The following is a 10,623-nucleotide window of genomic DNA, read 5'->3' as shown; positions in this document are numbered from 1 at the left end:
TGGATTATTTAAGGCAGAAAAATTGGTTTTAATTTTCAGGTGGATCGGCATAGAGAAGTCTCAAACAGTACTTGAGAAAAAAATAAATGTGTTTGATTTGTAGTTATTCGCACTTAATACCTGTTTAAAATTGAAAATGCCATTCCTGAGCAAATGATTATTCCGAAAAGTTCTGTAAGTTGGGCACTCAATAAATACGTGCTCCCAAGTTTCACTTCTACGTAGATTACAAAAGCTGCATATTTCGAGAGGCTCAACTATAAAATATTTATCTCTCAGTCTAATAGCTGACAAACCAAAACGAATCTGTATTAATACGTGCTTGAGATGTATTTCCGAGTTAATTATTAGAGTCTCCCAAACGTGGAAAGTGTTTTATTGATCTATAGAATACTGCGGTATAGCAAGTTTGTAAAAACTGAAGGTATTTTTGTTCACAATGTAAAATCAACCTTTCTTGGACGTAGGGTATGTAATGCTTAATCTCACGGCAGGATCGAGGTTAAATTTTAAAAAACTGTATCCGCTTTCGTCAAAAATGTCCCAAATTGTTACCCACTCAAAATAAATACAGAATATTTAAAAAAAAGGTTGTAACCATTCACAAAATTAGAATGCTCTGGAGAGGCAAAAAAAAAAAAAAAAAAAAAAAAAAACAACTTTCAAAATATGTATTAGAATATTAGTGAATATTTCTTTTTGGTCGTCGCTGAAGACAAAATTAGCATAAAATTTTCGATTGCACATGTGCTACCACTGTAAATACTTGCTAGCTAGCAGGTTTTAGTTAGTTAATAATGTTGAAAATGGGCAGAAAGAAAGACGTTCCGATTTCTACTAAATTCCTCATAGTGAAGCTGTGAGAAGAGGGCCCAACTCAACAGGAAATTGCCCGAAAAGCAAGATTTTCTCAAGCAAGTATAAGTAAAATTTTAAGCAACAGTGGTTTTCAGAATAATCGTTGTAAGTTGTAATAGTGGCCGTAAGTCAGCGACTACGAATCGTCAAGAGGATTGTTGAAGAAAATCGCGCAGAAAAACAGCTTCAGAAATTTGCTATTTATTTACAGAGTGGAAAGACATGAGAGTGAGTGCATCATCATCCTCCCCAACGCTGAGACGAATGCATAAATTTGGATTCCAATCGTTTGTGCCACTTCTCAAGAAAAAGCCACTTCCAAGCAAAACACTGCTAGAGTTCCGATGGTGCAAAAAGATGCTTTCATTGGATAAACAAGACTGGGGAAACGTACTTTTTAGTGACGAGTCGATGTTTTGCGTGTCCCACGGTCATCGCATTTGACGCTGCGAACCCGAAGCATTCACCAAACAATATTTGAAACGCTCAGTGAAATTCGCTACCTCTGTTATGATGTGGGACTGTATGAGCGCTGGTGGCCCAAGAAAGCTTTGCATTTGGAATGTAACGGCAAATTCTAGTGTATAGCAAGAAGTCTTACACCATTTTATACGGACTTTGATATAATGAGCAATTTAGCTGATTGCACCCCGATATCACGATCTCTCATTTAACAAATTTTCTAATCAAACCCTGATATAATGAACTTCGATTTAACAAATTTTACGGTCGTACCCCGATGTAACGAACTTTCATTCAACAAATCAGACCCTGATATAATTAACCCCATTTGACGAATTGTAAAATCGAACCTTCGATATATAGTATATATAGTTGTATAGTTGTTTATATATACAACCAATTTTACTATTATACTATGATGTAATGGACTTGAATTTCACGATAAGCACGAGCTAATCAGTCTTTTGCTTAACGTGAAATATCTTTTTTGGTTTTTTTTGTCGATAGAACATAAGGTGAAAAAATTGAATTCAGAAAAAATGTGAAAAGATATCTTTCGTGCCGAATTCTACCTTGTATCATTTGAACCGTGACATCTTGCTCTCAAAAGCATTTATTTAGCAGTCTACTTTAATTAAACAATGATTGTGCATATTTTTACTTGTATGGAGCCCTTCTGTGTCGGTGCATAGGGCATCGGGAGAGACCCCAGCATAGTTGATAGAGTCTGGACTGTTTGGTCAGTACTGTTTAGTAGTTTGCTTCGGAAACCAAAAATTTCATACTCGGAAGAATTGAGGATTGTTTTCTAATGTTTGAGTCTTTTTAACTCTATTATGTCATTATCATTCACCCAGCATATGGCTAAAGATAATAGAGATGACGTGTCAAATGTAACTACAGTTTCGAAACTGTCTCATACCCTAAAGGCCTTATTTAGATCATGCAGATGTGGTTTCAAACGATAGAGAAAGCACTCGCGTTGAGCCGTAAAAAGCAAGTCGCATTCAGGCGTTTTTCCGAATAGCCACACCGTTAATGCCCATCATCGCAAAAGAGCTCTAATATCGCAACTCACGAGCTTAATTCGTTCCGCCAACATGCTCACTATTCGAATCGCTCGTTTTTCGAATCGAACTTCCTCATAGGAAATAATGGAAACTTGGATAATTCGTTCCACAATTATTCATTCTCATGAAAATGACTGACAAAAACGTTATTCACTTAATAATGCAACACAATAATAACATAGCAAATAAGAGAATAGAATACTTGAAAAATAATAAAGCCATAAATAAACATACAATCATACAGTACAATTACAAATTAACTTACTATAAAGTTTAAATAACCAGAGAGAGGAGACGCTCTCTCTACTCTTAGGAAGCTTGCGCACTACACTCTGCGTCTATAAACTTATTTGTTTTATGTGACTTTGAAAAGGAACGCTTTTTTTTTTGGTTTTTTCCGAAATGGGAAATCGCACTATCGTTGACAGATTTATTGCTCACACTGTTGCTACCTATTTGGGGTGATTATCTTCTACAAAGTTTGACACAGATTCCCACGCTCTACCCATTTCTCAATGTGATTTCAAGTGATAGATTCCTCATTTGTCTCTTCGTTTTCTTCAGACGAGATCCCGTGCGTAAGCTCTTGCTGTTGCGCGCAATTGAGATAAATCAGTTCTTCTGTGCATATGACCATGTTTCTCCACTAGTAGTTGAATGGCGGGCTTATGTACCCCCAGTCTCATGGCTTTCCTCAGTGACACAATCTCTTCAGAAATGGTGTCCCTTGTTCATGAGCAAGCCCCTGAAGTCACGTCCAATAATGCAATCAGCCCACAGTTTTCTCCAAGCCAAGTTAAAATAAAAATTCAAGTGCGCATACCCGTGGTTACAATGCTACATCTAGTTTCGTATCGTAAACAGTCACGTACGTAAGGATGTTTATTTTTTGAGTTAGGCACGCTGACCAAAGACTGTAGGGGAGAATATTATTCACAATTTCACAGCACGTGTGTGGACGAAAGAGATGGAAAAAAACCCATCAGCTTAGTTGTGATAAAATGAAAATAAATAAATGAAGCTAAAAAGGTTTGCTCGTAATGCGAATGATCACTCATTAATCGAATCAAAATTTGTTCAAAATTTCTCATTAACCGAACCACTCGTTAACCAAAGCTCCACTGTATACACTATTTCCACGAAGACAGTGTAAAATCTTAAATGGATCTTCAGTGGGATGGTTCAGTTGAAATGACGATCATTATCTCGAAATCAGACAGAATTAAGTTGAAGATGTCTACTCTATAGAGACTGGTGTTGGTTGGACGTTGTCCGAAAAAGAACCGTATCAGTTCCAAGACATCAGACATTGTAGCTGGGCTATATGTCCTCTGGCGTGTCTGGCGATGCTTTATTTACGCGTGAAATTTCATTACGTTCTCGCAATTGTTTTCTGTTTCATAAGAAATGCCAAAATAATTAGTTATACGAACCAAGTGATCAAGGAGGACATTGCCATCGAATGAGAAATGGATGGAAAAGAGCTGGGGTGCCTGAGGATATCAGTTGAAGTTAGAAGAAATAGCGAGACGAATCGAACGAATTTTTGAGAAAAAAACATTGCACTGCTTAACACTGATATTGTTCTCAAAGGTATTTCAGTGATTTTTAGAGTGATATTAGGGCGCCGAATCCGAATTTTTCATTAGTTTTGTCAGATTAGCTCCAGTTTTTGAAATAAAGTAGAAATTACATTTCAATAGCAACATCTTATTTCTCAAAAACTAAAGTCAATTCAGCAAAAGTAACACGAGTTTTGGAATTAACAGCTCAAAAATACCATAATTCTATGAGAATATGTCTTTTTTTGCTGTTGCTCTGCGGTGTTATCAATGAATGTATGAGACACACACACACACCTGATTGGCTTATTTATTTTATACTGATAAAAATACCTGGCAATGCCCGGGTTTTTTCAATTTCTCGGAGGATTGAAAAGTGACAAATCATTATAAAGGAATAAACGATAATACTGGCACACAACATAAAAGAAGTGACGAACCATTGAAAAGGCACGTGGATGTCTGAAACGCATTGATAGGGAACCACGACAACCAAAGTAAACATTCCGAAAGTGACTTTTGGTGGTCCAGGAACCATTGTTGCCCGACGGTTTTTTTTTTTTTTTGCCCATTTCGGGTATTTGCCCTGCTCTGATGAACTTTTTAAGTAGCCTACGGTTCAATCCCGGTCCTGTTTGGTGTATGTACAAAATTTTGGGACGATCGGTTTAAAATTATAGATTTGTATAAAAACGAACATACGTACTTTCACATTTATATATAAGATTTTGCCATAAAAGCATCTCCATTTTCACCACATAGTATAACATGGCATTGTAAATTATGGTTTAATAAGCTTTATCGGGAAAAATACAAATATATTGTAATACACATGAGAAATACAACGTAAGTAAACCCAAAAATATGAGGATGAAATGAATACCGGATATAGTTCCGAAACGGGTCTAGCTGTTGTTCTGATATTTTCACTTCATTTACGTAGTATTTCTCCTGTGTATTATTTCACCGGAAAAGTAATTTATTTCTACAATTATTCTGTGCATAAAATACAGAAATATAAAAAGAATGAAAAATAGAAAAGGTAAAAATGCAAATGAAAAGTAATACAACTACAAAGCCTGCCTCAAAGGGGAAAATTTCCAACGAGGTGGCTGAAAAAAGATGCCTATAAAAAATATGGATTTTAAACATAACACGGAAATACAGCTACCCAATATATAACAGCATCTATCACGAAAGAAAAACTAATAATTAGTACTATATAATACACTGTCCATACAAAAGATTATGATTAAATAGGGCAGTGTAAATTATTGTGATAATTAATTTTACAAAACAATTATTTGTTATAAATCTAATTTCGGTAAATCAAACTAAAAGTCTTATTTTCATCGTGGTCTCAACGTTTATGAGTTGATGGATTCGTTCTACTTTTGGGTACAGGTTAAACTGTCTTCAAAGAATCCCTGGCTCGTTTTTCAAATTATATTTACAGAAGATTTAGTGACCTTCGAAGGGAAATAGTGAGTTGAAAAAGCTGTTTTCAAGGGCAGACGCTTAATTGACGGCGTCTCCATCGAGCTGAAATATTGGAGAATCTGCTGTCATCGGTGGGAAGAGCAATTAGAGACGATCAGGACAATTATTTCTCATTGGCCGGTTTCGTTGTGAAACGTTAGGGTGTCATTTCTAGAATGCGAATTTCAGACACATTTGTGGATTTTTCCGAGGGCGAGGTGTTTCTTCACAAAGTACTTTGACCTTGCGTCACGGGTGGTATCGACAGATGAACGTTTTTTTCCCGAGTGTATTGTTGGTCGAGTCCAACAAAATGTTGGGATCGGGTTAAGAGGCCACTGGGTCAATAACAGCGGCGAATATTCACGGGAGTATGAAGAAAGTTTTCCTTTGGTTTCGCCCAAGCAAACACAAAAACAACAAATTAACCGCAATTTTCATTTTTTTTTCAAAACTCATTATTTCTTATCTATATTTTTTACCGAACTCCTGAATTGAATTCACGTGTCGATATTACATACGGTATCGCGACAGGTCGCTCGTTGCAGCGATCCGATTCCTTATCTCGAGTTTCCACGACATTTATTCATTCCCCTCTAACTTTATTCGAAGGACGTGAATATCGACGAACGTAATTCATAATTCAAATCGCGGAATGTTTTCGTCGCGACGGCCTTGACTTTCCTTTCTCTCTTATCTCAATTTATTTTTTTGAAGCGAAATTTTCTTACGTGGAATAAGAGAGCAGAAATAATCGACCAACGTTCTCTGTTTGTACAAATCGTTTGCTCCATATTTGAATGATAAGAAATTATTAGTTAGTTTATATGCATACAAGCATGTCTAGAATTAAAGCCTGCTATGGATTTTTATATATTCAAAAAAAATACAAGAATATTGAGCGGTTTGTTTCATTCGATGGTTAATAGATTTGTAAATTTTAAGGAGAAAAAATATGTATATTCAGGGTGAAGGTGACCTGTTGTGCAAAACGAAGGTGGGAAGGGGATAGATGAACCCAAGTGGAACACATGCAATACCCTACCAACCCTTTCCTATCTTTAACCGTTTTGAGTTATAGGGGAAATTTGATTGAAATTTGGAAACCCAAATTTGCGAAATTTCTGAAAGACCCACCCGCAAACTAACCACATATTTGGTAAGAACAGAAAAAATCCAATATACGCGCACGTTGACAGGAACTTCATTGAAATGTCTGGATTTAATAACGAACTACAAGCGCTGAAAGATTGGCGAAATTTAAAATCGAATTGTCACCAAAACTCAATCACAAATGCCGCAAATACCCTTCTAGATCAACCGGTCAAATTTACCAGAAACTTATCATTTGAACCAGCTCTACAGCCTACAACAAGCCAGCGTTTGTTGAAGTTGATATTCGACGCAAAATCGGAAGTGATGTTACAGATCTTGGTGACTATTTGATTTTTCAGAAAAAAATCCTATAAGGTGACATTATGACACTATGTCGACAGGTTATTTGCATTCAATGGCGAACATCAAGTGCAAATTTCAGTGATGTATATATTGCAAACAAAAGATTAAATTTCTCCAGAACTAATTCACCGATGTGGTTCATTGTAGTCTCTTTCGAAAGCTGGTGAAATGGACAAGTTTTTGGCAAATTTGACCGATTGGTTACTACAATGGTGTTTGCGTAATATACCCTTCTATCTATAAAAGGCGATAAAAAATTTTAGCGATTTCGATTTTGAACTCTGCCAGCGTTTAGCTCACCATTAAATCCAGATAATATCTGGATTTAATGTTCTATAGTGTCACTTTATAGGATCTTTTATTTTCTTTCCAAACATGTGCTTAATTTGCGTCTAGGTCTTTTAAAAGCTTCACAAGTTCGGGTTTTTTCAAACTAGACGAATTTTTTCCCCCATAATCCCTTACCCACCATAACTCGAAAACGGTTCGAAATAGGACAGGGTTGGTAGGATAGATACATAATGTTACACTTGGGCTCGTCTATCACCCCCTTTCGTTTGGCAGAACATATCACGTTCACCCTATATATTGAAAGAAATACAATAACATTGCGTGGTCAGCTACATTCGATAATTTGTTAATTTACATTAAATTACGTCTTTTATTTTTTTCCCATGCATATTTCCCAGCATTCCTGTACAATTTGTAATAATGTATGCATTTTTGGACGCCAATTTCCTTCTCTCGCAGAATGTATAGAATCGGGGCTTAGGAGCCCGAAATTATTAAGATGCCTCTGTCCCCGCGTCTGATAAGGGCGATTCTGATCACTAGCTAGATTGCACAAACACATACACATCATATCAATAAGAACACAAAATACCTATTCGCCAGACTCACACCTATTCTAATCAGTGACACAATTAACTACCTAATGATCAAGGACGTTATATTGCGTCTAGACGACAGTGCAATGAATTTAAACAAGTTCTCTTTGTTTTCTAACCTATATCCTCATCATCGCGAAGCTTTGGTGTGACCCTATGAAAAAAGTTGGTCTTTTTACCTCCGCTCACTTGTATACTCCTATTGGTGATTTTTTTTCTCACATGTGTAGAGCTTATTTTCAAAATGGAACATTTCCACATTTTTTAGAAATACACTTTTTAACAGTTTATGAATTTCTGGAACAAGCTCTATCAGATCAATTTCGGTAGAAATTACAGTGTAAAGTTAGTCGTTTCTATAAAAAGGAGGGAACTTATCCACCTTTTTCATACACTTTGGTATCTGTTATCTCTCAATAACGGACTCCCATGGGACCGAGAATTTTGTCCGCTAACGAGGAGTGTCCGTTAATGGATAGTGAGATACATTGAGTCCCGTCGATGCAGTTCAAAATTGTGTCCTCAGTGGAGGTATCCGCTAATGGGAGTATCCGTTATGGGAGGTTTCACTCTAGAATGATCGTGTTTCTTATGTTAATGACGAGAGGGTACATTCCTGGGCTAGAAAAAATCTTCTGCAATAAACATGTGACGTAGAAATTTCCAATTTTTCAAACTTGATCTTGATTTGAATTAGATTTCAGACTTGCTCAAATTTGAATCGAAAGAGTAACATTTCCACTAATATTTTTTCAATACAGAACATTTCCAAAATTCAAATGTAGATAACCTCCTTGAATGTTGATCAACATAACATAGCATAATTTATTTTTCCCAAGTCAATTACGATAGAACTATAAAAATTGAAGTTTGCAATGAAATTTTAAACATATAATAAAATATAAAATATTTGAAAGAAGATACAAAGAGAGAAAGAAATAAATGAACACACATTATAGAGAACGGTTAGTTTATAATATGATGCAAAAACTGGAACAGGGAAGAGATCAGTAGCTAAAAGCTAGTAAAATGCTCTCTACCGACGACATCTCTACTCGTTACGCACATTTATACCTTCTTATTTCTTTTGATCTGAAAGAAAGATAAAAGAACGAAGTACATTGGCCCAAATAGGTGTAAATGTATTCAAAAGAACATGGGGTATTCAAATATTCTTCTACCATTTCCATATGCTACCTGTTAGGATGTTTTCCACTTTTGTAATACAAATGTATTCCGGATGAATACGTTTTTTATTTCTACTGTAAATTTAGCAAAAATGGAAATGCTCCGTTTCGAAAATAAGCACCTTGCGTGATGTATCTTTCTACTACTATATGTATACATATAAGAGCGAAAGAGAAGTAAGGCGAGGTAAGGCGAGGGTGAAAAGAGAAATCTACTTCGTACGTATTGTTTATCAACTTATCTATTCATTTCATTTATTTTCTTCCCTTTCGTCTACTTTGTTTTCCCTTCTCCTTTTCTTTTTTTCTAAAGTGCGGTTAGGTTTAGACAGGGTTATCATATTTATCGCCGATTGCTCAAATAGAGGTCATCCGAATTACTTGCCAATAGCCTATGAGCGAAGGGGGCTAAGAAAGTTGTTTCGACGTCTTTCAGATTTAGGCAATATCTTCCGTTTTGTTAGAAATGTTTCTGCCGAACTGTTTTGTATTCACACGAAATGATGGTGGAGTGTGTTATTTTTCTTTATATCTTGCAGCGATTCCCAACGCAGTATTAAAAGGAACCGATTTTAATTCGAATCGAAGGCCTTGTAAGCGTTTGATGATGATTTAAATATCAGAACATTAATCAAAAGGAACAAATGAGAACATTTTTCTGCCTCATGAAACAACAAGAAGAAGAGACTTTCAAAATGACACGATCGCAAAAACGAAAATAGTCTCGTTCTTTCTTTCTTTCTCTCTCTCGTAAATAATTATATTTCAGTTATTTTTGGTTCAGACGTGAGCCTGGTCTGTAATAAGGAGGCTTCGTTCTTGTAAATGGCCTTGTCCGTGAACTCTTTTGCCGCGCTTCACCAAGTGCCAAGGTTTATCAGTAGTCGGCGTTCGTTTCCAGACCGGGTTTTTGAAGGGATTTGGTATACAATAATACAGTTATGGCTCGGCTAACAGAGATTTTCTTTTGTGATTTTCTGCCTTGGCTAACAAATGCGGATTTAACTAAAGAAATTTTTCGTGGATATGGATGCGTGTGCTGTGTGTGCTAACATAAACAGCAGCTTCGTGAGCTGAATTTCGGTGCCAATCATTATTAGAATTACTTTCACTTGAGCCCGATTAACTCATGTCCACCTCGGAATCTTTTTCCACAGATGCAACTGCACTCCTCCTTCTGAAAGTTTTGAACAAAAATAAAAGATTTAGCTATTAGAAAATGCATTGAAAAAAAGAGCCTACGATTTCATAGAGCGCGCGCTTTCTTTCAGTGCAAGACTTCAAGTACCAAACTGAACAGTCTGGACACATGGACACATTCTAGGGCTTATCCATCTGCACGTATCAGAAATGAGCTGATAAAATCACAAATTAATGGGGGACACCTACGAACTCGAGTGGATTGTGTCTACACCACTTTTAGTCTTCTAAAGCTGGTCGTTGTGCGTTCATTAGTGTAAAATGAAAAGATATCAAATGTGGATTATCATTTATCCAATTTGAAGCTGTTCATTTTAGCCCCCTGTCAGTTTTTGAGTTTTTTATAGCGTTCCTTTTCGGTTTTTTGAAAAACTGATCTTCAAATTTGGGCAAAACCTGGAACGAATCGAACGATTTTCAACTGAACCCTATGGGAAATCACTTTTCACTTAGGAACGAA

This window comes from Pholcus phalangioides, unplaced genomic scaffold, assembly GCF_987345545.1.
Source record: "Pholcus phalangioides strain wild (caught in Gottingen) unplaced genomic scaffold, Ppha-v1.0 ptg000030l_1, whole genome shotgun sequence".
NCBI classification, from domain to species: Eukaryota; Metazoa; Arthropoda; class Arachnida; order Araneae; family Pholcidae; genus Pholcus; species Pholcus phalangioides.
Note: the sequence above shows the minus strand (reverse complement) of the source record.